The sequence below is a fragment of the Thalassophryne amazonica genome, chromosome 1 (genome assembly GCF_902500255.1).
Source record: "Thalassophryne amazonica chromosome 1, fThaAma1.1, whole genome shotgun sequence".
Taxonomy (NCBI): domain Eukaryota; kingdom Metazoa; phylum Chordata; class Actinopteri; order Batrachoidiformes; family Batrachoididae; genus Thalassophryne; species Thalassophryne amazonica.
Genome location: NC_047103.1, coordinates 108,813,018 through 108,840,829, shown reverse-complemented (window position 1 = coordinate 108,840,829; position 27,812 = coordinate 108,813,018). Strand labels below are relative to the sequence as shown.

At 44.2% G+C, this 27,812-nt stretch overlaps 1 protein-coding gene and 2 long non-coding RNA genes across 3 annotated transcripts in view; 2 read left to right on the top strand and 1 right to left on the bottom strand.

Moving 5' to 3' along the window:
- ddx4 (DEAD (Asp-Glu-Ala-Asp) box polypeptide 4) overlaps positions 1-27,812 on the top strand; it is a 129,578-nt gene that overhangs the window by 44,258 nt on the left and 57,508 nt on the right. The window lies entirely within an intron of this gene.
- On the bottom strand, positions 59-1,619 carry LOC117512997. Its single transcript, XR_004561438.1, has 3 exons — positions 1,493-1,619; positions 1,425-1,426; positions 59-320 (listed from the first exon to the last, which is right to left on the bottom strand). It is a non-coding gene; the product is annotated as an uncharacterized LOC117512997 (long non-coding RNA).
- Positions 1,574-27,523, top strand: LOC117513002. Its single transcript, XR_004561439.1, has 3 exons — positions 1,574-1,693; positions 12,227-12,231; positions 27,513-27,523. It is a non-coding gene; the product is annotated as an uncharacterized LOC117513002 (long non-coding RNA).

The following is a 27,812-nucleotide window of genomic DNA, read 5'->3' as shown; positions in this document are numbered from 1 at the left end:
AAAATATGAAGATGAAAACAGGACGTTTCTAACAGAGTGGGAGAATTTATATTTTTTCGTCGAACGTAATGGCAAGCCATTCTGCCTTATATGTCAGTCGTCATTGGTGCATTTCAAGGCTTCAAATCTTCAGCGTCACTTCAGCTCACTCCACGCTAACATTGACCAGGAATTTCCAAAAGGGACTGAACTTCGCAAGCACAAGCTGACCACTTTGAAAAGTCAGGCAGAAAAGCAGGTACAGGTTTTCAAAAAATTTACGAAGCAGTCAGAGACAGTAACACTTGCATCGTATAAACTGGCTTGGAACATTGCACGGGCTAAAAAGCCATACAACGAAGGGGAGTTTGTTAAAAAATGCATAATTGACGCTGTTGAAATCTTGTCTCCTGAAAACGACAAACTAAAACGCATGGCATCAGACCTCCAACTGTCCCGCCACACTGTTGAACACAGAATATCAGACATTAACACAGTTATTGAATCACAGTTGCACTCTGACCTTCAAGCATGCGAGTATTTCAGTGTCGCATTGGATGAGAGTTGTGACATACAAGACAAGCCTCAGTTGGCAATATTTGCACGCTTTGTGTCAAAGGAATGTGTGATCAAAGAAGAACTCCTGGATATTGTGCCACTGAAAGAACGAACCCGTGGCATAGATGTGAAAGAAACAATGATGGCTACATTTGAGAAAGCAAAACTGCCCCTACAGAAGCTAACCGCAATAGCCACGGATGGCGCACCATCCATGATCGGATCTGTAAACGGGCTCGTGGGGCTGTGCAAAGCCGACGAAACATTTCCCGACTTTTGGAATTTCCACTGCATCATCCATAGGGAGCAACTCGTGTCTAAATCGTTGAATTTAGACAACATCATGAAACCTGTGATGGAAATCGTCAACTACATCCGTACACATGCTCTTAATCACAGGCAATTCAAGAATTTCATCGCTGAGCTGGACGAAGAGCTTCCAGGTGACCTGCCACTACACTGCACCATGAGGTGGCTGTCAAGGGGAAAGGTACTCTCTCACTTCTTTGAACTTTTGGATGCTGTGAAACTCTTCATGGAAGAGAAGAACAAGGACTATCCCCAGCTCTCGGACGCCAAATGGATTTTGGATTTGGCCTTTTTGGTCGACATGTTGGGCCACTTGGATAGACTGAACCTTACCCTGCAGGGTAAAATGAAAGTGCTGCCTGATCTGGTGCAAAGTGTGTTTGCGTTTGTCATCAAACTGAAGCTGTTCAAGGCGCATATTCAAAAGGGAGATTTAAGATCACGTTCCTCGTCGACCCATTTAATGCGGATACGGACTGTTTGAAAGCCCCTTTAGTCGCAGATGAGGCAGCCGCTGAGTTGGAGATGATTGATCTCGCTGAGGAGGACCAACTGAAACCTGCTTTAAGGGAAGGGACCACTGAGTTCTGGAAAAGTGTGTCAATGGAAAAATACCCCAATGTCAAAAGGGCTGCACTTAAAATACTGTCAATGTTTGGCTCAACGTACGTCTGTGAGTCTGTGTTTTCTACCATGAAATATGTCAAATCAAAACACCGCTCTGTTATGACTGACACCCATGTGAAAGAATTGCTTCGAGTGGCAACAACGGAGTACGAGCCAGATTTGAGGAGGATTGTTCAAGGGAAGGAATGCCAGAAGTCCCACTAAGCAACATGCATAGTAAGTGCACACTATATTGATTATTGAAAAATGACTGGCCTGTGGTCTTGGTACTGTAGTAAATATGTCATTATCATGTTGGTTTGGGGCATTTGTTATTTGTTATCATGTTGGAGTGACATCAATCTGGCTGAGCCTGTGTGTGTGTGTGTGTGAGAGAGAGAGTGAGGGAGAGGAAGAGATGGTTGGGGGGGGTGCCGATGTGTATGATGTTGCTGGCCTGTCGTCTTACTATTGTAGGGGTATTTACAATTAATCTGACTGAGCAGAGGTGTGTATGTGTGTGTGTGTGTGTGTGTGTGTTTGTGTGCCCATGTTCATGTGCCCGTGTGCTGAAGTGGCTCTTTGCTGTAACCCAGTAAGAAATGTGGCTCTTGGTCTCCGACTGGTTGGCCACCCCTGCCCTAAGCCATCTGGAAGCATGAAGAGATGCTGGACAAATTTGACGTGATTTATCGCTGGAGTGACAAAAATTGCAGACAGCATGGCATCACAGACTGCGAGGGTAGGCTGAAAAGTTCTAAGGCTCACTATGATGCAGTTAATGCATAGAACCTTTCAGCCTACCCTCGTACATCGTCAGAATTGCTTTTGCAAGTTGACTGAGAACAATTTTGGACTCCTATTTAAAAATTCGTGTTGGACTGTTGATGTCAAAACAGCAGTGATGAACACCAAAATGTTAGTCCCTTTTCTGTTAAAATGAAAATATCAAATGATAAGCATCTATTTTTGCTGGTCTATAAAAGAAACAGTTGTTTTTCTCTTTCTTTCAATGGAACGAAAACATTCATTATTTTTGTACTCCGCAGGTCCATCCACCCAGTTTGCCCTAATCTTTACAAGAGTTATAGTTTTAAGAGGGGCACTGCAATCATTTATTCTTGAAAGTAACTTTTTTGAACTGCAAGGGTTCGCAATCATATCATCTAGAATCGACATCTAGATGCCAAGGAGATGTTTTGAAAGTCAGGGATATGGTGCTGCAGGAAGTGGCAGATGTAAAAGTACTGAAATAAGATGATCTTCGGGAGGTTAAATTTGTAGTGAAATGTTTGACGGGTTATCAAAACTGGCAAACTGTTTATGTACATATCTTTGAATTTGGAAATGTCCTGCCTTTGCCCGAGAGAAAATGTAGTGTCTAATTTAGCCTTGATTGGGGGGTGGTGATCAATACATATAAGACTTGTGGTGAGAGAAAATGTTTAAAGATGGTCTAGCTTAAAAATAATTTTATTTGATATAACATACTACAAACATGCATTTCCTATCCTTGTGAGTTTTTTTGTTTTTGAATGAATGAATGAATGAATTGATTCGGCACACACAGACCCAAAATAAGAAAGAAAACTCACAAAGAAAACAATCGAACAACGTACCCATGTTCCCAAAAGGGTGTAGGCAAAAGCTTATAAACGCCCGCCCCTTTAAGCAATAAATAAAAAAAAATGTGTGTGTGTGTGTATATATATATATATATATATATATATATATATATATATATATACACAAGGGTAGGCTGAAAAGTTCTAAGGCTGACTATGATGCAGTTGTCGAATTGAACAAATTCAGGGTTATTTTTCTACATAGTCTCCCTCTAATGGGCCTTTCACACTGAATACGTCAGATCAAAAATCGGTCTAAAAAGCATTACTTTCAATGAGATGCGTTGCGTTTTAGATGCAATGCGCACTCCCGCCAGATGCGTTGGTTTAGCTCGACTTTTGACATGACGCATCTGACGGGAGCGCGGATTGCCGCTTGTCAGCAGGCTGACGGAGTCAAAGTTCAATCCAATCCAACTTCCGACTTGCTGAGCTGTGACGTACCTTTGCGTTGTCCAATAGGAACGACGCGTCGGGCCAAAACACGGAAGACGGGTGGCAGAAACCACTGATCTCAGCAAAATGGATGGTGCAGAAACCACTGATCTGTGCAAAACATACGTGTCACAGGACTCCTCGTTTATGGAGCAGTTTTCTGAAGAAAAATCCTTCAAAATGTTTTTTGTTGTTGTTACCTCATTATTTCTGATTACTGTTAAAAAAAAAGTTTAGAACACTTGTAATTAAAATAGCTAAATAAATCAATAAATGGTTCTTTAGAAACCTTTCGTCTGTAAATTAAAACCACCTGTTATTTCAGATTATTTCATTTCTTGTTTAACATAAGGAACCTCGGACATTTATTTTTAGACAAAATAACATGGAAAATTGTACTTTTTTTTTTTTAAGTCTGGTAGATTATTTATATCTCATTTTAACCCGAAAAACAGACTGTAAATACATACTAATGTTTATTATAAATGCAACAGGAAATAATTTAACAGTGACTGCAGTGTGATTGTAAAGTAGGATTTCTGTGACATAAACCTCATGATTTATATATGTATATATAAATATAGTCATTTCAACTTATAATTTCACCAAAATATGTAATTGCCTTTAATGTTGCTATCAGGACAGAGTCATTTCTAAAATATGAATTTGAGCACAGTAAGTGGAGAGCTTCTACCTGTGCAAATGTCTTTTGACTTTGATTTCGTGGACATTTTTAATGATCCGTTCATTTATTGTTAAAATATCAAATGAAACAGCTTTTTAAAAAATAATAAAATAGTTGCTGTTTAAAGAGCCTTTTATTTAGAAGCAGGTGATGTTCTGCTGGATTCTCTGGACCAGATGAAGGTCTCTTCTGCAGCTTTGAACTCTGGTGGTGTTGCTGAAAAGCAGAGATGTTTTCTTTCGACTTGACTTCATGGTGTTCAGCTCATCAGTGGAAGTTTGGTTGTCTGCACAGCAAATGTTCCTGATTGGGACAAATAAAAATATTTCTTTAAATATAAAGAAACACTAAACAGTTTATATATAAAAAACGGGAAAAAACTATGGAAAAAACGCCCGAAAAAATACGAGGTCTGTTAGAAAAGTATCCGACCTTATTATTTTTTTAAAAACCCATATGGATTTGAATCACGTGTGATTGCGTCAGACAAGCTTGAACCCTCATGCGCATGTGTGAGTTTTTTCATGCCTGTCAGTTGCGTCATTCGCCTGTGAGCAGGCTTTGAGTGAGGTGTGGTCCACTCCTCTCGTCTATTTTTTATTTTGAATAAATGTCTGAACGATTTGGAGCTTTGCTGCATCAATTTTTTTCCAGAAACTGTGAGAGACCTCCAGGTGGACACCGTTCGAAAAATTAATATGGCTTTCAGGGACGAGTTTATGGGGATTAAACAGATTACGGGGTGTTACTGCCGCTTTAAGGACGGCCCACAACTGCTGAGAGCACGGCGTGCTCCCAGCCCCCATCGACAGGCTGACACCCCGCTGGAACAACCAGATCATTTCCAACATGAAAGCTTTGTTGATCCGGGACCTCGTCTGACTTTCACAAAAAGGCAGATGATGTGGACATCAGCACTTTTTCCGGCACATTCCACCGTTACAGGAGTTTTTTTCATGGAAAGAAAAGCGGAGGGACGCGCCACGGCTCTGTTCATTACGTGGGACAAATCCACCTCGGTGTTGGTCTCTCAGGACAGCTTTCAGGTGGATTTCAGACGGATTCCGGTTGCTTTCCAGTTGTGTGAATATCCGATTGTGATTGTGCATGAGCTGGACATGCCAGAACATGTCCCGTGAGGCTTCATCACGGCGTTGCTTTGCGCCGAGCGGCTGCACCGCGACGCGCGGTGGAGCAGCTTCTCTTTCCATGACAAAAACTCCTGTAACAGTGAAATGTGCCGTTCATTTTTAAACTGGACACTGTCTTGATCCGGTATGTCATGTGACTAGCACAGGAATTGTGAAAAGACGTGGACATCAGTACTTTTCCAGCACATTAAGACAGACGTGCGGAGGAGTTCTGCGCGTCGCGGTGCAGCCGCTCAGCGCAAAGCAACGCCGTGATGAAGCCTCACGGGACATGTTCTGGCATGTCCAGCTCATGCACAATCACAATCAGATATTCACATGACTGGAAAGCATCCGGAATCTGTGTGAAATCACCTGAAAGCTGTCCTGAGAAACCAACACTGAGGTGGTTTTGTCCCGCGTAATGAATGGCTCCGTGGCGCGTCCCTCCGCTTTTCTTTCCATGAAAAAATCTCCTGTAACGGTGGAATGTGCCGGAAAAAGTGCTGATGTCCACATCTTCTGCCTTTTTGTGAAAGTCAGACGAGATCCCGGATCAACAAAGCTTTCACGTTGGAAATGATCTGGTTGCTCCAGCGGGGTGTCAGCCTGTTGATGGGGGCTGTGAGCGCGCCGCGCTCTCAGCAGTTGTGGGCCATCCTTAAAGCGGCAATAACACCCCGTAATCTGTTTAATCCCCATAAACTCGTCCCTGAAAGCCATATTAATTTTTCAAACGGTGTCCACCTGGAGGTCTCTCACAGTTTCTGGAAAAAAATTGATGCAGCAAAGCTCCAAATCGTTCAGATATTTATTCGCAATAAAAAATAGACGAGAGGGGTGGACCACAGCTTACACAAAGCCTGCTCGCAGGCGAATGACGCAACCGACAGGCATGAAAAAACTCACGCATGCGCACGAGGGTTCAAGCTTGTCTGACGCAATCACATGTGATTCAAATCCATATGGTTTTTAAAAAAAAAAATAAGGTCGGATACTTTTCTAACAGACCTCGTAAGTTATTTAAAGTTGAGCTTTTGTGGTGTCTGAAAAAAGCTGTAGCTTTATTTGGTAAAAATAAAAAGTCTGAACCATTAAGAAATTAAAGTGTTCACTCAGATCAACTGTGCTAAAAGGCTACGCTAACGTTAGCCGATCAATAAACCTTCACAGCAGTTCAGTAAACGTCACGTTTTATTTTTACATTATTCTCACCTCGATAAAGCTGCAGAACTAAACTCCGTTGGGCAAACTGGGACTTTACATATATACAAAAAGTGGGAGATTTCGGACTGAGTGGATTTGCTCCATCACCCCGGCTGCCTGCCTCGGTCTGCCCAGTGATGAAGCCTGAAGTCCGGCTTCTCCGTGCGGGTCGGCCCGCTGTCGCGGTTCGATCGATATCCCACCAAGTCGTCGGTCCTCCCTCGGTCGGCGTCACTCCGAAAAGTAGCTGAAAAAAAAGCTTCTCTCAGCAGGGTGATGGGAGAATCGTTCTGCTGTTTTTTAAAGCTTTTTTTGTGGTTCAGGCGACCCAAATTCAAGCTGTCGATCGCTGAACTTTTTTCAGATTGTGGAAACAGCCAGAGTGTGACGTGGCAATCTCCGCCCCCCACCCTTTTTTTTTTTTTTTTTTGCCGCTTCCAAAGCAACGCGTCTGACGTCATGGGAAACGGTCTGACGTCGGAATCCAGACGGATTCCGTCTGACGTCGGATTCCGACACGTTGACGGATTGGCCTGACGTATTCAGTGTGAAAAGCCCATAACACCACACACTTCTTCGAGCGGTTCTTGAGTGCTTCGATTTCCTTGGCATAGAAGCATTCATCTTGAGAGTCAAAATAGTCCTCAACGGCAGCCATCACCTCATCATTGCTCCAATAATGCTTCCCAGCCAAGTTTTTTTTCAGGTTTGGGAACAGATGAAAGTCCGAGGGTGCCAAGTCAGGGGACTATGGTGGGTGATCTACCAGTTCGAATCCACACTCGTGGATAGTGGCCATGGCCACTGTTGACTTGTGAGCTGGGGCACTGTCTTGATGGAACAGCACCCCTTTCATCAGCTTTCCTCGTCGCTTCTTTTTGATAGCCTTGCGTAACTGTCTCAGTAGGTTAGAATAGTACTGTCCATTTATGGTTTGTCCCTTTTCAAGATAGTCCACGAACACAATGCCCTTGGCATCCCAGAAAACTGAAACCATGATCTTCCCCGCAGACGAAACGACCTTGGCCTTCTTTGGAGGTGGTGACCTTGGGTGTTTCCACTGCATTGATTGTTTTTTGTTTCTGGTTCAAAGTGGTGAACCCAACACTCATCCTGGGTAAGAAAACGTTCCATGTAATTGGCTGGATCCTCTTCAAATTGCGCCAAGTTTGCCTTCGACATGACTAGCCTGGTGTGTTTCTGATCAGGCGTCAGAAGACGTGGCACCCACCAAGCTGACACCTTTGACATTCCAAGTTCTTCATGCAGAATGTGTTCAATTCTCTCATGGGATATTCCCACAGCATCTGCTAGCTGATTAATCGTCGATCGTCGCCCAGACCTTGGGTCGTCTTCAAGGCTCTCTCTGCCCCTCTTAAATTCAGCTGCCCACTTCTGCACTGTAGATACGGAGGAAGCTTCATCCCCTAATGTAGCAACCATATCCGCATGAATGTCCTTGGGCTTTAACCCCTTCTTATGCAGGTACTTAATCACACCACGATGCCAGATTTTGTCCATTTTTGCCGTTTCCCTCTACCACGAACTTTCAAACTTGGCTTTGAACCACAAACTACCTCACAACTTGGAAGAAAATAACACAGTCATCAGAAGAGTTGAACTTAATGCATTTCTCCTTCTTGGTGAGCCTTAGAACCTTTCAGCCTACCCTCGTGTGTGTATATATATATATATATATGTATATATATATATACACACCCATGATAACAAATACAAAATATAAATTAATCACTGAATTAAAATTTCAAAACACAAACATGCAAGCAGCAGTGCACCAAAAATGAAAAAGTCCAATAAACCTAATTCATCATGCTATAACATGTAAGTAAATATTGTTTGTAGAGCCTTTTAAGGCCAACCAAGTTATTGAATGATTTCAAGTTATCCAGGCACAAGCAAGATGGCGGCACGCATGGGTGCAGCGACTTTTTGCTCTCCAATTTGGTGCTTGTTTTTCTTACTTTTTGCATGTATATTCTTCGAGTTTTGTAAAGCGACCCACAACTACAGCCACCAGAACCTTATCAACCTCGGTCTGAGGTACAAACTGTCGGTTTCTAGCGAATTCTGCCAGTACCACAACATCCCGGAGGACATAGCAAGAACACCGTGCTCTCCGTGGATTACCAGCCTGTCCAGCAGGCGGGGAAGGCGGCGTAGAGACAGGAAGCAGAAACGAGGATGTTGGTCCGGCTCTGATGCTACGCTACGTAAACAGCCACACAGGCCAGCATTACCGAGCCTCTTCCTGTGAAACGCCAGATCCATCACACACAAAATGGACGAATTGGAGCTACAGATGGCCACAAACAGCTTTGTGCGGAACTGTTGCCTTATTTTCATCACGGAGACGTGGCTTCTCCCGCTGATCCCAGACGCTGCAGTTGAGCTAGCAGGCCGCATGTTACACCGGCAGGACAGAACCAGTGATTCGGGAAAGTGCAGAGGTGGAGGGCTCTGTGTTTATGTGAACTCAGAGTGGTGCTGTAGCAGCAGGGTCATTGAGTCTCACTGTTCTCCTGATTTAGAGGTGCTGGCAGTCTCGTGCAGACCTTTTTATCTCCCAAGGGAGTTCACAGTAGTCGTTGTGTTTGCTGTTTACATCCCACCGGATGCTAATGTTAGCACGACCCTTAACCTCTTGCTTGCCTGTGTAAATAAACAGCAGCTGGCCCACCCGGACAGCGTTTGTATTGTTGCTGGTGACTTCAACCAAGTGTGTTTAAAGACTGTGCTCCCAAAGTTCGTCCAGTACGTGAAGTGTGCCACCAGAGGGGAAAATACTTTGGACCATGGTTACTCAAACATCAAACACGTGTACAAAGTCACTCCCCTCCCCCATCTCGCTGGATCTGATCATCTCTGCCTGTCCCTCACCCCACCTACACCCCCCTGCTGAGGCGAACAAAGCCACAATGGGAGACAATCCAAACCTGGCCTGAAGGAGCGCCTGAAGGAGCGGCCGGCCCCGATGGTGTACCTGGAAAGGTACTGAAAGCGTGTGCTGACCAACTGGCTGGAGTTTTCACCTGCATCTTCAACCTGTCCCTGTCGCAGGCTACCATTCCACCCTGCCTCAAATCCTCCACCATCATTCCAGTCCCAAAGAAGTCAGCAGTGGAGAGCATAAATGACCACAGGCCTGTTGCACTTACACCTGTGGTCATGAAGTGCTTTGAAAGACTGGTCTCTCAACACATCAGAGCCTGTCTGCCTCCCACTCTAGACCCCCACCAGTTTGCCTACAGGGCAAACCGCTCCACAGAGGACGCTATCACCACAGCTCTCCACACTACGCTCATCCACCTGGAGCACCAGGGGAGCTATGTGAGGATGCTCTTCCTGGACTTCAGCTCAGCCTTCAAGCACATCATCCCGGAGATCCTGGTCCAGAAACGTACACATCTGGGCATCTCTACCCTCATCTGCCAGTGGCTCAAGGACTTCCTCACAAACCGCCCACAGTTCGTGAAACTTGGCCCCCACCTTTCCTCCACCATCACACTCAACACCGGTTCCCCTCAAGACGGTGTACTGAGCCCCCTCCTGTTCACCCTTTACACGCACGACTGCTGTCCGACCCATCCCACAAACACCATCATAAAGTTTGCGGATGATACCACCGTGATTGGGCTCATCTCAGGGGTGGATGAGACCGACTACAGAGACGAGGTAAATCGACTGACAGCGTGGTGTTCAGCTAACAACCTGCCGCTGAGCACGACAAAAACAAAAGAAATAATCCTGGACTTCAGGAAGAACAGGGCTGACCCAGCCCCGCTCTACATCCAAGGGGACTGTGTGGAAAGGGTCAGCTCCATCAGGTTCCTGGGAGTGCAGCTCTCTGACAGCCTCTCCTGGACTGCCAACACCACAGTGGTGGTGAAGAAAGCCCAGCAGCGACTCCACTTCTCGAGGGTGCTCAGGAGAAAAAATCTGGAGGAGAAACTGCTGGTGTTGTTCTACAGAGCCACCATCGAGAGCATCCTGACGTACTGCATCACAATGTGGTACAGGGGATGCACAGCAGCAGACAGGAGAGCACTGCAGAGGGTCATCAAAATGGCCCAGGGCATCACTGGCTGCTCTCTGCCCAGCCTGGAAGACATTGCCAGCTCTCGCTACCTCAGCAGAGCTGCCAGCATCTGCAAAGACACATCCCACCCCAGCAACCACCTGTTTGACCTACTACCCTCCGGCCGATGATATACACTCAACAAAAATATAAACGCAACACATTTAGTTTTGCTCCGATTTTGTATGAGATGAACTCAAAGATCTAAAACTTTTTCCACATACACAATATCACCATTTCCCTCAAATATTGTTCACAAACCAGTCTAAATCTGTGATAGTGAGCACTTCTCCTTTGCTGAGATAATCCATCCCACCTCACAGGTGTGCCATACCAAGATGCTGATTAGACACCATGATTAGTGCACAGTTGTGCCTTAGATTGCCCACAATAAAAGGCCACTCTGAAAGGTGCAGTTTTAGCACACAGCACAATGCCACAGATGTTGCAAGATTTGAGGGAGTGTGCAATTGGCATGCTGACAGCAGGAATGTCAACCAGAGCTGTTGCTCATGTATTGAATGTTAATTTCTCTACCATAAGCCATCTCCAAAGGCGTTTCAGAGAATTTGGCAGTACATCCAACCAGCCTCACAACCGCAGACCACGTGTAACCACACCAAACCCAGGACCTCCACATCCAGCATGTTCACCTCCAAGATCGTCTGAGACTAGCCACTCGGACAGCTGCTGAAACAATCGGTTTGCATAACCAAATAATTTCTGTCAGACTGTCAGAAACCATCTCAGGGAAGCTCATCTGCATGCTCGTCATCCTCATTGGGGTCTTGACCTGACTCCAGTTCGTCGTCGTAACCGACTTGAGTGGGCAAATGCTCACATTCGCTGGCATTTGGCACATTGGAGAGGTGTTCTCTTCACGGATGAATCCCGGTTCACACTGTCCAGGGCAGATGGCAGACAGCGTGTGTGGCGTCGTGTGGGTGAGCGGTTTTCTGATGTCAATGTTGTGGATCGAGTGGCCCATGGTGGCGGTGGGGTTATGGTATGGGCAGGCATCTGTTATGGATGAAGAACACAGGTGCATTTTATTGATGGCATTTTGAATGCACAGAGATACCGTGACAAGATCCTGAGGCCCATTGTTGTGCCATACATCCAAGAACATCACCTCATGTTGCAGCAGGATAATGCACGGCCCCATGTTGCAAGGATCTGTACACAATTCTTGGAAGCTGAAAATGTCCCAGTTCTTGCATGGCCGGCATACTCACCGGACATGTCACCCATTGAGCATGTTTGGGATGCTCTGGACCAGAGTATACGACAGCGTGTACCAGTTCCTGCCAATATCCAGCAACATCGCACAGCCATTGAAGAGGAGTGGACCAACATTCCACAGGCCACAATTGACAACCTGATCAACTCTATGCGAAGGAGATGTGTTGCACTGCATGAGGCAAATGGTGGTCACACCAGATACTGACTGGTATCCCCCCCAATAAAACAAAACTGCACCTTTCAGAGTGGCCTTTTATTGTCGACAGTCTAAGGCACACCTGTGCACTATTCATGGTGTCTAAACAGCATCTTGATATGGCACACCTGTGAGGTGGGAAGGATTATCTCAGCAAAGGAGAAGTGCTCACTATCACAGATTTAGACTGGTTTGTGAACAATATTTGAGGGAAATGGTGATATTGTGTATGTGGAAAAAGTTTTAGATCTTTGAGTTCATCTCATACAAAATGGGAGCAAAACCAAAAGTGTTGCGTTTATATTTTTGTTGAGTGTAGGTCAATCGAAACTAGGACAAACAGACCCAGGGGCAGCTTTCTCCCCAGAACAGTCACTGCTCTGAACAAAAACAAATCACTCTAATCTGTTGGGAAAGTGTAGTGACACGGACCCACAACAGGGGGCGTAAATGAACGGACAATAGAGGGAGTTAAATTAGAACACTTTACTGTTGTGAATGTCACAACCACACACAGCAGATTACAGAATAAATACAAGTCAATTAATGAAGGTGTCGTGTGGGCAGGCTCGACGATAGGAGACGCCCGTCTGGAGATGAACCGGAACCACACGATTTCCACCGCCACCGAACCCGAAGGATACTGGAGCCGCCAAGTCCCGAAGTCCCCAGGTGGCCACCGTCTCAGCGTGTCGGATCTGGTACTGCTGGCGGAGAACAAAGACAGTCAAGTGTGGGTGTGTGTACACCCCGTAACAATAACGGTGGGAATTCCACCTCCACCTTTAACACACACTCGTGCAGCGTCTGTTTAACCACTTATCTGACGGGAAGTAGGACGAAACAGTCGCGACCCACACCGGTCCTCTGGTTGACAGCTGCAACACAATAGCTCTTGGAATCACTTAATGCTGGCAGAGAAAGTTACCTCTCACAGAAGTCGATATCTCGGCGATGTGGTGGAGGTGTCATCCTGCTTTTATCCAGGGTGAGATGCAGATGATCGGTGACAGCTGTCATAGTTGATGAGTGACAGCTGTCACCTCGGCTGTTCCTGTAGGCGGCAGCGCCCTCTCGTGCCTGAAGCCCGCACTTCAGGCCGGGTGCCCTCTGGTGGTGGGCCAGCAGTACCTTCTCTTCTGGCGGCCCACACAACATCTTCAGTTTTCTTGTGCAATATCTGTAAACCATGTGCAATATTCCCATGCAATATGATTCCACAGTTGTATATGATTCTCTTTTTACATTACTTAGTCCACATTTCATTTTATTTTATTTTACCTTATGTTTATATTAGTTGTACATATACTCTGAATAATTTACTGTTAAATCTCACTATCTTTTATTTGGCTAAAAATTGCTCGCACCTTTTTGGAGTTGCACTCAAATCTCGTTGTAATGCAAATTACAATGACAGTAAAGGCAATTCTGATTCTGATTCCAAATATTAACACCTATAACAGAAACACTGTGACTTTTTACAGTAGTGAAATAATAATGTTCCTTGCAAATTATAACTGGAGTCCCTCATTTTAAACAGGTCTTGGACATGTTGTGGTAAATGTTTTTTTTTTTTACTTTAAACATAATTTGTTTTATGATGTATTCAATCAAGTCCCAAAATGTTAAAATATGTAAACAGGCAAATAATGGATTTGTTGGCTCACGATAAGGTTTCTTACTAATAATTCTTATAGCTTTCTTTTGAAGTAAAAATATGTTCCATATTTTGTAAAACATTACATATATATCTAATGAAAGCTGAGAATATAAGCTTTCCACTAATGTCTATCACAGTACGTTTCTGTGGATTATAACTATACAATAGATCATATTTTTCCAAGAGGCAAACAAATTTAACATGACATTTTATAAATTCCATTTGATTTGTTTCTATGTTTCACTTCACAATCACAATGAGCTTCATCAGATTCTAATTATCTAAAAGCCCTTTTCTAAGGATTCCAAAAATGTATGATGTCCTCTGCTACTTGCCAACTGTTAATGCACCTGCCACTGAAATGAACACAATCTTGGAAGTTGTGAAATGATCAGAAGCAATCAGAACAGAACTGCAATTACCTACAATTGTACTAGTTGCTGATCAGGCAATTTATGCAAAGGTGGCTGAAGTGGTGTCGAGATACAGGGAGAGGTACTCCAACATTATATCAGAATGGGTGCCTTTCATACCATATGTAATGCACTGGCTGTCCTTGGCAAAAGATTAGGATGCTGGTCTACGGGATCTGTGCATTGAGTCAGGAATTGTGGCAGAAGCCCCTGTCACTGGTGTCCTTGAAGGGAGAATGTACAACAGAGCAGTGAGAGTGCACAAGATAGTCTATGAGGCTTTGATGCGCCTGTTGTGGAATGAGTTTGTTGAGCATGTTATGGAAGGTCACAAAACCCTGCTGGTAGCATTACTGGCCAAAGTTCAGACCATGGAGCTCAACCAGAAAGATGTAACACACATGCTACAGCAACCTGAATATATTCAGGTCACAGTAATGTGGAACCAGTTCCTGTATTTTCTCAGAACCTCTCATGGCCAAATGGCAATGTTTTGGATGTCCTACGTTGACTTTGTAGAGGATATCCTGCTGGGTCTACTCCGTGCAGCCCGTGAAGGAGACTGGGATCTCATCTCTATGCCATAAAAGCCTTGATTCCTTGGTGCTTTGCCTGTGACAGAATAAATTATGCCCCGATACTTACCTGCATGCTATGCATAGATGGCTGCCCTTCCGGAAACCCACCCTGATGTCCATGAGGAGTTCAAGAAGGGCAGTTTCTCTGTCCAATTATCTGCTGACAATCCATTTGGATATCTTCCAGTTGATCAGGCCTTGGAGGTAACAGTAAACAAAGATACTCAGATTGCAGGAGGAACCACAAAGGTCAGCCTCCAAGCAGCAGCCATGAAGCGACACTACATCACAACTGAATACAGGAGCACTGCCTTAGGACAGCTACGGAATCTTGTGTCACTGAACAAAGGAACACAGGGCCACAATGACCTCAGACCATCTCGCATAATCAAAGATGAAGAAGCAGTTTCAGCAGTTGTCAGTCTTCTGGAAAGCTGGGTGAACACATTTTCTGATCCACATGACATTGTTAGTCTATCAACTGCAAAAGCTGCAACCCCTGAAGTAGCTACTGACCTTACCAGAGCCAAGGAGATTGGTGAAAATGACTACAAGAAGTAGTAACTCAGTGAAGAGCAGTGAAATTGCAGAATGATCAGGCATTGATTCTTAAATCAGATTGTTCATTGTTTGGAAGAATCATTGTGATTGAACAAAGTCAAAATCTGCATATGTCATAAATTCTGTCTTATCCTCTTGGTCCATTACCTTGGTCACTTGCCACACCGGAAGGCTTCATATGGAAAACCAGCAAGGCAGCTCTTGCCAATACCCTGCAAAAGAATGTTGCTCCAGTAGAGGATGTTCTTGGCAATTCAGCAACCATCATTGATGGCATGAGCCTCGTGCACAAGATGAGTGGAAGTCACACAACTTTTGGAGATGTTGCAGAGGCAATCTTGTTGAAGGCACTGCGACAAAGATGCTTAAGTTATAGAATTGATGTTGTCTTTGACAAATACAATGAGCTGTCAATCAAGAATCTGGAGCGACAACTTCGGGGTGAGGAACATGGAAGGAGACTACAGAGTATTACACCTTCACAACTCGTTAGACAGTGGAGATCATTTCTCAACAAAACTGGAAACAAAGCCAATCTGATTGAATTTCTTGTGAAGATGTGGAGACAGCAACAGTAGAGATACAGATTATGTACAGTAGTGTTTAGAATAATAGTAGTGCTATGTGACTACAAAGATTAATCCAGGGTTTGAGTATATTTCTTATTGTTACATGGGAAGACCAAGCATTCATGATATGCACACTCTTAAGGCTATGAAATTGGGCTATTAGTAAAAAAAAGTAGAAAAGGGGGTGGTCACAGTAATAGTAGCATCTGCTGTTGATGCTACAAACTCAAAACTATTATGTTCAAACTGCTTTTTCAGCAATCCTGTGAATCACTAAACTAGTATTTAGTTATAAAACCACAGGTTTTCATGATTTCTTCACATCTGCGAGGCATGGAATCAGCCAACTTGTGGCACCTTTCAGCTGTTATTCCACTCCAAGATTCTTTAACAGCATTCCACTATTCATTCACATTTCTTGGTTTTGCTTCAGAAACAGCTTTTTTGATGTCACCCCACAAGTTCTCAATTGGATTTAGGTCCGGGGATTGGGCAGGCCACTCCAAAACATTAATTTTGTTGGTTTGGAACCAAGAATTTGCTCATTTACTAGTGTACTTGGGGTCATTGTCTTGTTGAAACACCCATTTCAAGGGCATGTCCTCTTCAGCATAAGGCAACATGACGTCTTCAAGTATTTTGACATATCCAAACTGATCCATGATACCTGGTATGCGATATATAGGCCCAACACCATAGTAGGAGAAACATGCCCATATCATGATGCTTGCACCACCATGCTTCACTGTCTTCACTGTGAACTGTGGCTTGAATTCAGAGTTTGGGGGTTGTCTCACAAACTGTCTGCAGCCTTTGGACCCAAAAAGAACAATTTTACTCTCATCAGTCCACAAAATATTCCTCCATTTCTTTTTAGGCCAGTTGATGTGTTCTTTGGCAAATTGTAACCTCTTCTGCTCATGTCTTTTATTTAACAGAGGGAATTTGTGGGGGATTCTTGCAAATAAATTAGGTTAACTCAGGCGTCTTCTAACTGTCACAGCACTTACAGGTAACTCCAGACTGTCTTTGATCATCCTGGAGCTGATCAATGGGTGAGCCTTTGCCATTCTGGTTATTCTTCTATCCATTTTGATGGTTGTTTTCCATTTTCTTCCACGCGTCTGTTTTTTTTTTTTTTTTTTTGTCCATTTTAAAGCATTGGAGATCATTGTAGATGAACAGCCTATAATTTTTTGCACCTGCATATAAGTTTTCCCCTCTCCAATCAACTTTTTAATCAAACTACGCTGTTCTTCTGAACAATGTCTTGAACGTCCCATTTTCCTCAGGCTTTCAAAGAGAAAAGCATGTTCAACAGGTGCTGGCTTCATCCTTAAATAGGGGACACCTGGTTCACACCTGTTTGTTCCACAAAATTGACAAACTCACTGACTGAATGCCACACTACTATTATTGTGAACACCCCCTTTTCTACTTTTTTTTTTTTTTTTTTACTAATAGCCCAATTTCATAGCCTTAAGAGTGTGCATATCATGAATGCTTGGTCTTGTTGGATTTGTGAGAATCTACTGAATCCACTGGTACCTTGTTTCCCATGTAGCAATAAGAAATGTACTCAAAACCTGGATTAATCTTTTTAGTCACATAGCACTACTATTATTCTGAACACTACTGTATGTTACAGCAGGTGACCAATGCTTTCAGATAACAAAGGATGGAAGTGAAGAGGATGAGGATCTCCACAGCACACAGGAAGAAGCAGATGGCCGTCTCCTTCTTCACACAGCACATGTAGCAAAGGCAGGCTATAAGGTAGTTGTCATCTGTACAGAGGACACTGATGTATTTGTCCTGAGTATGGCCTTCTCTGATGTGATTGGTTGTCAGGTTGTCTTGACGTCAGGCACAAGAAACCGTTGCAAGATCACAGACATCCAGAAAGTTGCAGCAACTCTTGGAGTGGAACCCTGTAGGGCAATTCCATGGTAATGGAATTACAGCAGCAGCACGTGGAGGAGCAGCGGCTCGACTCTGAGCTCCTCCCGAGTGACCGAGCTCCTCACCCTATCTCTAAGGGAGCGCCCAGCCACCCTGCGGAGGAAACTCATCGGCCGCTTGGTCGGGCCTTAGCCCATGGGGCCCGGCCGGGCTCAGCCCGAAAGAGCAACGTGGGCCCGCCCTCCTGTGAGTTCACCACCTGCAGAGGGGGCCATGGAGGTCGGGTGCAGAGAGGATTGGGTGGCGGACGAGGGCGGGTGGCCCGGCGGCCCGGTCCGTGCTCACAGCCACTGGCTGTTGGGACGTGGAATGTCACCTCATAAACATAGAAAAGACAAACATCCTAAGAAAAAGGTCTTTCAGATTAACATACCCTGAAGTAGCTCACTGTGATTGTAAAGTGAAAAGAAGGAAAAACTGTAAATGGAATTTCTGAAATCACATAAATTTGTTTGCTCTTAGATACACATGACGCACTGTATACCTACAGCCTACAGAAACCTTTTACATGGTAGATATCAGTATAAGCTTATATTCTCAGCTTTCATTAGGTATATAATATGTCACGTTTCACAGAATATGGAACAACTTAGTAAAGGTTATAGGTGCACAGGTTTGATTTTTTTGGTGACGCAAATGGGCGTCGCTGCTTCAGAAATATAAACGTTGAAAAATAAGGGAAAGCCGACAGCTAGAAAATACTATCATACCTTTTTGGACACCTGAGACATAATGCTTTCAGAAAATCGTAGTGAGGTTTTGCCCTCCCAGATGAGCTTGACCAACCCCCAGGCTTACTGTCTATATAAGGTAACTGAGTGTTGGGAGAGGAAGTCTTGTACTCTTTACAAAATGGCAATGGCTTTTGACATTTTATCTTTAACATAATTTATGTGTTTTCCAACTTAATTTATCATCAATAATAACACCAAGAAATTTAGTTTCATTTACAACGTAAATGTCAATATCGTGTACTATGAAATTTCTGCATAAATTCCTAGGCTTATTTCCAAATATGATACACTTTGTTTTACCAAAACGAAATGATGATTTATTCGAAACAAACCATTGTTTGAACTTCTGTAGTTTCCTCTCCATCATGTCCAGAACCTGGGGCTTCTTTGATATTGTGGACTTATTTGGAAATCTTTAGAACTGGGAGAGTTGTTATGTGTCGGACGCAGCCCGGAGAACCGACCAGCGTTTGAAGGACCCAGTATAAAATAAGCAGAGCACGGTACAAAGGATAAGAGAGTTTAATGAACATAACAGTGCTGTGAAAAATATAAAAGTGCGCGGTCTGGCGTGGTGGATTGCGGTGCGCTCCCAGCAGCGCTAACGGTCCGGAGCCAGAACTGGTTCGGACCCAAGGACCCCGCCGACACCCCCCAGGTGGCCGCGACAAACCGAGTCTGTGAAAGAAGGAATCATTATGTGAGTCCACACTCAACACACAGAGAGAACGCTCAAAGGTGCACAAACAGCAAACACTTCCTGGCTTAATTACTAATCAGCTTCCCACCCTGCAGGCATGGAACATCCAGTTCACAAACTCACTGCAGCGGAAGCTGATTTAAACGACCAACATACAGCTCAATATAATAAGGTGTGAGGGACACCACATTTACTGACTGTATAAATGTTAGTCACAAAATCTAACGTACCTCAGGAAGTGTGCTGACGAGCGTGAGACCTCACCCCCTCCTCTTTCACAGACCATGCATCAAACCTGGACGTTCTCTGCATCCACTGATGATGAGATGGCTCCCGAGACGACGATCTCACCCATCTGGTCATAAGGTCGAGTCTCTGGCAAATACACACTGTGTACTCCAGTCTTAAATGCCACCATGTTCCAATCCATGTAGATGCACCACAGCTGTGAGTCCTGACGAGCCGCAGGTGATCAGGGTGAGGTCCTGATAAACTCAGCTACACAGCCACTCAGTCCCAAATGCAAGCCACCTGGAAGGAAAAACAAAAGACAGAAACAAAAAGGCAGCCAGGCCCCCCAGCCATACAACAAGAGTGGCATGTTAATTTTTTTTCATCTTTTGCTTTGTGTTCCTTTCAGCGGCAATTTCAGTGAAAGTAAAAATTTTATTGTACTTTGAGAGAGTCTGTGGGAATGGACCTGGATGTATGTGTGTGTGTGTGTGCGCACCATGGTATTTTTTATTGCCGCTATGAACATTGACGTGAAATATCACAGATCTGATCACATCTGTCTGATCATCCATCGATGGATGGATGGATGGATGAAAAGGACCCCCTATTTACATAGACTTACACAGAGCTTATAAACTCTGCAAAATGTCATAAAACTGTTGATCTCTATAAGAAACGTTTTAAAGAGAATTCATGTTGACTAATCTCTTAAATAAACAAACAGCTGACAAGTGGGTTAAAATGGCTTCTGTGCTGTTTTAACCTATGTCAGCTGTTTATTGCCGCTTTGCACATAGATGTGGAATGTCTCGTGACAGTTTATCCACAGACAACATGATGACACAGATATAAATTAGATTTTTGTACAGTTATATACAATACATATAAGCGTTTTTTTATTTTTTTTATTTTAACAAGCTGCGTTTATGGCTAATGGCTGCAGGTGCACTAAGCCTTCTCAGGGCTGCTGCTTTTACTGTGACTGCATCAAAATTAATAGTTATCACTTAAAAATTAGTCATCATAACATGACATCACACTTATGTAAATTTTGGAATTAATCTATGCCTCCGTTTTCAACATTAGCAGCTACATTCCATTCACGTGTGCGCTGGGATGCTTCTAATAGTCACATGACCGCTGTCAGAAACACACGAGTACTCATGAATACTTTGTTTTCAGAAGTCTCCGTTTGTTGCAAATGCCGTATACTTTGAAACCGGTCACAGAAGTGCACAAAGTAATCCTGGTGGATCATCAGATGGTCACTAACAGCCTAAATCTTAATTTTGATTTTGGTGCAACATGTCCTTTCCTAAGAAGAACCAGCCCATGGAGCTCAATGACTTCCGACCAGTGGCACACACTTCACAAACCATCTACAGCTCAACACCTCAAAGACAAAGGAGCTGGTCATTGAGTTTGGGAAGTCCAGACCAAGACTGCGATCAGTTCTGTTCGAGGGAGCTGAGGTGGAGGCTGTGGATTCCTTCAAGTAATTCGGGCACCAAATTGGACTACACAACCCACACCAACCACCTGTACAGGAAGGGACAGAGCAGGCTGTACTTTCTGAGGAGGCTGTGGTCGTTAAACATCTGCAGGTGTAAGGGCACCATTGGCCTTCCCCGTGGTGGCCCGGGCCGAGTAGAAGGGCACCCCCATGGAGGAAGATGGCCAATCACCATGGGTCTGTCCAGATCCAGGTGAGCTGGCTTGAGGTGGTCCACTAAAATGTGCTTGGCTTTGCTGCCTATGTCGACCGCAGAATTTTTGTTGTTCATCTCCAATACGCGAAACAGGCTATCATAAGGGGGCTGCAGCGGTCCCCTGTGAGCATCAATGCAGAATGAGCACTATGTCCATTATGTGTTCAGTGTTCACCACAGCAGTGTTTTAGAACATTGTAAAATCGTCCTTGTCTCGCCTTTGTCATGAAAAAAAAAAAATGGTTGACAACGATATCTCATCTTGTCTGATGAAATTAACACTAACTGAACCTATGGCTCTGGCTCTCTCTCGCTCTCTCTCTCTCTCTCTCTCTCTCGCTCTCTCTCTCTTTAAGCAACTGAGATTAAGGCTCAGGGGTCAGTCTTTTTTCCCCTTACCATTCACTGCATATGTGAGTTTAATGGCTGTCACATTTCTCAGATGTAACAGTATGGAGTCATTTTCACATAAAGACATTACTTGTTTTTTATGGATATATTAACTGGAATGTGATTATTTTTGGTAGGACTTTTGTGGTGCAGGCTTCCTTAAGGTCCTGAGCACCTTAATGAGCTTCCACAAGCATGCATGCTTCTCACGCAGATAAATCCATCCATCCATCCATCCATCCATTTTCTTCCGCTTCATCCGAGGTTGGTTCACAGGGGCAGCAGCTCAGCAAAGCTGCCCAGACCTCCTGATCCACCTAGACGTCCTGATCCACCTACACCTCCCCCAGCTCCTCCGGGGGAACCCCGAGGCATTCCCAAGCCACCTGCAAGATGTAGTCCCTCCAGCGTGTCCTGGGTCTTCCCCGGGGCCTACTCCCAATGGGACATGCCCGGAACACCTCTCCAGCGAGGCGTCCAGGGGGCATCCGAAAAAGATACATGAGCCAACTCAGCTGGCTAATTTTGATGTGGAGGAGCAGCGGCTCATCTCCGAGCTCCTCCCAAGTGGCCGAGCTCCTCACCCTATCTGTAAGGGAGTGCCCAGCCACCCTGCGGAGGAAACTCATCTTGGCCGCATGTATTCGCGATCTTGTTCTTTCGGTCATGAGCCAAATCACATGACCATAGGTGAGGGTTGGAATGTAGATCGATCAGTAAATCGAGAGCTTTGCCCCCCTGCTCAGCTCTCTCTTCACCACGATGGTCCGATACAGCAGTCGCATCACTGCAGATGCTGCACCAATCCGTCTGTTGATCTCACGCTCCATCCGTCCCTCTCTCGTGAACAAGACTCTGAGATAGAGATACTTACACTCCTCCACTTGAGGCAAGGACACTCCACCAACCTGAAGAGGGCAAAGTACCTTTTAGTGGTTGAAAACCATGGCCTCGGATTTGGAGGTGCTGATTTTCATCCCGGACACTTCACACTCGGCTGTAAACCGCTCCAGTGCAAGCTGAAGGTCCTGATTTGACGAAGCCGACAGAACCACATCGTCCACAAACAGCAGAGACAAGATTCTGTGGTTCCCAAATCGGACCCCCTCTACACCGTGACTGCGCCTAGAAATTCTGTCCATAAAGATAATGAACAGAACCGGTGACAAAGGGCAGCCCTGGTGGAGGCCAACGTGCATTGGAAACAGGCTTGACTTGCTACCGGCAATGTGAACCAACCTCCTGCTGCGGTCGTCCAGGGACCGGATAGCCCTTAACAAAGGACCCCGTACTCCCGGAGCACCCCCCACAGGGTGCCTCAAGGGACACGGTCGAATGCCTTCTCCAGATGCACAAAACACATGTGGACTGGTTGGGCGAACTCCCATGAACCCTTGAGCACCCGATGGAGGGTGTAGAGCTGGTCCAGTGTGCCGTGACCAGGATGAAAACCACACTGCTCCTCCTGAATCCGAGGTTCGACTATCGGTTGAATTCTCCTCTCCAGTACTCTGGAATAGACATTACCAGGGAGGCTGATGAGTGTGATCCCCCTGTAGTTGGAACACACCCTCCGGTCTCCCTTCTTAAACAGAGGGACCACCACCCCGGTCTGCCAATCCAGATGCACTGTCCCCGACCTCCACGCGATGTTGCAGAGACATGTCAACCAAGATAGTCCCAGAACATCCAGAGACTTAAGGTACTTCGGACGGATTTCATCTACCCCAGGAGCCTTGCCACCGAGGAGCTTTCTGACCACCTCAGTGACTTCGGCCTGGGTGATAGATGAGTCTGCCTCTGAGTCCCCAGTCTCTGTTCCTCTTTGGAAGACGTAACAATGGGATTGAGGAGATCCTTGAAGCATTCCTTCCACTGCCCGACAACATCCCCAGTCAGGGTCAAAAGCGCCCCACCCGCACTGTAGACAGTGTTGGTGGAGAGCTGTCGGATGGTTTGCCAGAATTTCTTCGAGGCCGACCGATCGTCCTCCTCCATGGCCTCCCTGAAGGAGTTTTGTGTGTGCATTTTGTGTGAGACTTCACTGCAACAAGTTGCTCATTGTTACTGGCTGAACCACTGTTGCCAACTTAGCAACTTTGTCACTAAATTTAGCAACTATTCAGACCCCTCTAATGACTTACTTTTTTTTTCTTCAAAATCTAGCAGCTTTTCCTAGTAATATTGGAGACTTTTGGAGACTGATGTTAAAGCATATATTTTTCCTTAATGAGCAGTGGGTGCTGCATGGGACTGGGCCCCTCCCAGCAGACAGTCTGCCTCCTCTGCTCACCACAGAAAAGCAGGCAGAGAACCAGCAGCAAGTTACTCCATTTCATTGGCTGAGAGCTCTTTGCACTGAGCGCTTCTGACTGGCTACACAGACTCAATACAGGCTGGTCCCCGCCTCCATCTTTGCACCTATGCATGTTTTTTTCCACTTATAAAATTCTATTCATAAATCGTTTTTAGGCCGAGTGTTAAGTGCTTTTTCACCGGAACTCACAATTATAGCAGAACAGCAAAATAATAAATACGTAAAATAATAATAAATACGTAAATGGCCCAATTTTCTGTGTGTCATGTCAATTCCAGGTGTTTTTTTTCCTTTGTCAAAAATAAATCACTATTAAATACCTGACTTAAGAAAACTAAAGTATTTAAAAAAAAATAACATAAACACAATTCCACTAGAGTGTCTCTTTTTGGTCACTTTTGTGTCACTGTGGACCTCTCGTGACTTACAGGGGCCAGTGAAGGGGTCAAAATTTCAAAATGTTCCAATCATACTGAAAAGTATACAATATTATTTGTCTGATCATAACTATTCTCAAAAGGTATAGTTTGGATTATACTTTTTAGAGGTCAGCTCCAGGATATGTCCACATCTGAAAATGAACATTACTTTATTTAGAATATGTTTACCAAACTTAGTGCTTTAGTCACAAAATGAACAATTGTTTTGGAAATTTTAGCTATGCTGCACCACTGTACGAGGTCTGTTAGAAAACTATCCGACCTTTTTATTTTTTTAAAAAACTATATGGATTTGAATCATGTGCGCTTGCATCTGCCAAGCTTGAACCTTCGTGCGCATGTGTGAGTTTTTTCACGTCTGTCGGTTGCGTCATTCGCCTGTGGGCAGGCTTTGAGTGAGCACTGGTCCATCCCCCTCGTCGGATTTTCATTGTCAGGGAAATGGCTGAGCAATTGGAGCAGCGCTGAATCAAATTTTTCCAGAAACTGTGAGAGACAGCCAGGTGGAAACCATTCAGAAGATTCAGACGGCTTTCGGTGAGGATACTCTGGGCGTCACACAGATTAAGGAGTATTACAATCGGGTTAAAGACGGCCCACAGCGGCGGAGGGCGCGCCGCGCTCCGAGCGGCCATCCACAGGCTGAAACGACCAGATCATTTCCAAAGTGAACACTGTGGTGATCCGGGGCCGTCATGTGACTATCCGAGACATTGCGGAAGATGTGGACATCAGCACTTTTTCGGTACATTCTACTGTTACAGGAGATTTTGTAATGAAAGACGTGCGGAGGAATTCGCACGTTGGGACGGAGCCGCAATGGCGCACAACAAAAAGCACGTCCGTGTTGGAAACCATTCAGAAGATTCAGATGGCTTTCGGTGGCTTTTCAGTCGAGTGAGTATCTGAGAAATTGTGTAACAGCTGGGCATGTCACAACTTGTCCTGTGAGACTTCCCAGAGTATCCTCACCGAAAGCCATCTGAATCTTCCGAATGGCTTCCAAACTCACGCAAGCGCACGTGATTCAAATCCGTATAGTTTTTTAAAAAAATAAAAAGGTCGGATAGTTTTCTAACAGACCTCGTATACCAAAGACATCTATGGATTTTGGATGTCATCTATTTGCATTCATAAGTGAAATGTTATTAATAACCTTTATATTATATAAGTCTTGCAACTTCCCTTTCTTTGTACTTGCTACAGTGACAATAAAAAAAATCTGTTATATGATTGTTTGGTGCAGATGTGTGTAGCACAGAGCTGCAGCTGATTTTTTTTTATCAGGGTTTCTGTTTCTATGTTTGATAAAAGTGACTGTATAGAAGTATTACTATTTCAGTAACAAATCAGTAATTTTGTCTGTACAGCAGTACAATGAAATTGAAAAGGATCAAGACGTCATATGTGGTTGTAGTGCAGACCTTTTTTTTTCCAAGTGGCTCAACAAAAACATTGCATTAAGCATTTCGGGATTATAACCATTTACAGCACCTGAAACCTGGTTTTGAATGGCCTTTGCGCTAAATTATTAGACTGGATTTTCAAGATGTTCCAGTGTTTGTACTCGAAGAGAGTGCATGCCACCCTCTCCAGTGTGTGTATGTGAACTGTGGTTTTGCTCCATTCCTCTCCCCTGGTATCTGTGCATGGCTTGTGTGGTTATTCCCTGGCCCTAGTATGTGTGCTCAAGTCATGCACATTAAGTTCAATTTTTCTCCCCCACAGTCCACCTGTGAGTTACATGTGGCCACCTGCACAGCTTTTAAAGAGACAAAAGTAATTGTGACTTGTTTTTTTTGTGCTCCATCAGATGATCAGATCACCAGCACCAGAGATATGCGCCCACGAACCATGTTGGTGTGGAGCGCACAGCCAAAAAAAAAAAACTTAACCCCACAGACAGTTTGAAAATCACTGTAATAGACAATTCTATAGTTTAAGAGCTGAATAAGCAAAAAGAGGGAGAAAAAAACATGGAAAAAGAAAAAGGTGCATAAGCATGGTTATTTGGAGCATGATGACTGTGTGTTTGGCCTGTTCACTCTGTTCTTGAGCTGTGTATCCTGTGCTATGTATTCATAAGATAATCTCAACAGAGCTGTGCTCAGCTCCATAATCTTTCAATGATATAGTCCAGTATTGTCATGTGTGTAAGGTTCTTTCTCCAAGCACGTGTACCAGTACTGGAGTAATAAGCAGTACAATGCAGACCATTCCTTTTATTTGAATGAAACAAGCTCTTGCATTATTATTTTGGAAAGTCTTTATTACATCCATCAAGGACGTAATATAGTCATCAGCGTTTTTGCGTTTTTGTCTGTCTGTCTGTCTGTCGCACAGATTTTGATGAAATTTTCACCACAGATATTAGGCCATGGAAGAACCCATTAAATGGATTACAGCAAAACTACTTCACGGATTCTCACCATATTTTCACCACAAATACATATTAGGCCATGGAAGACTCCACTGAATTTTGGAGGTGATCCGGATTCTGGATAAAGTTTCACTTTATATGCGCATTGAAGGATTGCGTTAAAACTGCTCCACGGATTCTCACCAAATTTGCACCATAGAAAGATATTAGGCATGGAAGACTCCACTGAATTTTGGAGGTGATCAGGATTCAGATTCTGGATCAAGATTCACTTCACATATGCTTTGAAGGTTTACATCAAAACTACACAGAAGTTTCACTTTATATACGCATTGAAGGATTGCGTTAAAACTACTTCACAGATTCTCACCAAATTTTCACCACAGTTACTAAGCCATGGAAGACTCCATTCAATTTTGGAGGTGATCCGGATTCTGGATCAAGATTTCACTTTATATACGCTTTAAAGGATTATTTCAAAACTATTTCACAGATTCTCACAAAATTTGCACCACAGATAGATATTAGGCATGGAAGACTTCACTGAATTTTGGAGGTCATCCGGATCCAGGTTCTGGATCAAGATTTCCCTTTATATTTCAATTTTTTTTCAATTTATTTTCATTTATATAGCGCCTAACCTTACCAACCCCCAGAGCAACAGTGGTAATGAAAAACTCCCTCTGAGGAAGAAACCTCAACCAGACCAGACTCAAAGGGGTGACCCTCTGCTTGGGCCATGCTACGGACATAAGTTACAGAACAATTCACAGAATAATTCACGGACGAATATACAAGAAATGCTATTGGTGCACAGGACAGGAGGATCGCCAACACGAATACAACTCCCATCTCTGGATGGAGCTGCACCTTAAACAGAGAGAAAAACCAAAATCAGGCATCAGAAAGACAAAAAAATACTGTATAATTTGCCAGCATTAAACAACAAGAAAAACAGAGAAATACTAAAGTGATCTCCGGCCACTAGCCCTAAACTTCACTAAAAGACCCAGAATTTAGGTAAAGTTGAGGCCGCAGCCCGCTCCAATTACTAATAAATGAATTAAAAGAGTAAAAAGCATAAAACAAAACTGTACC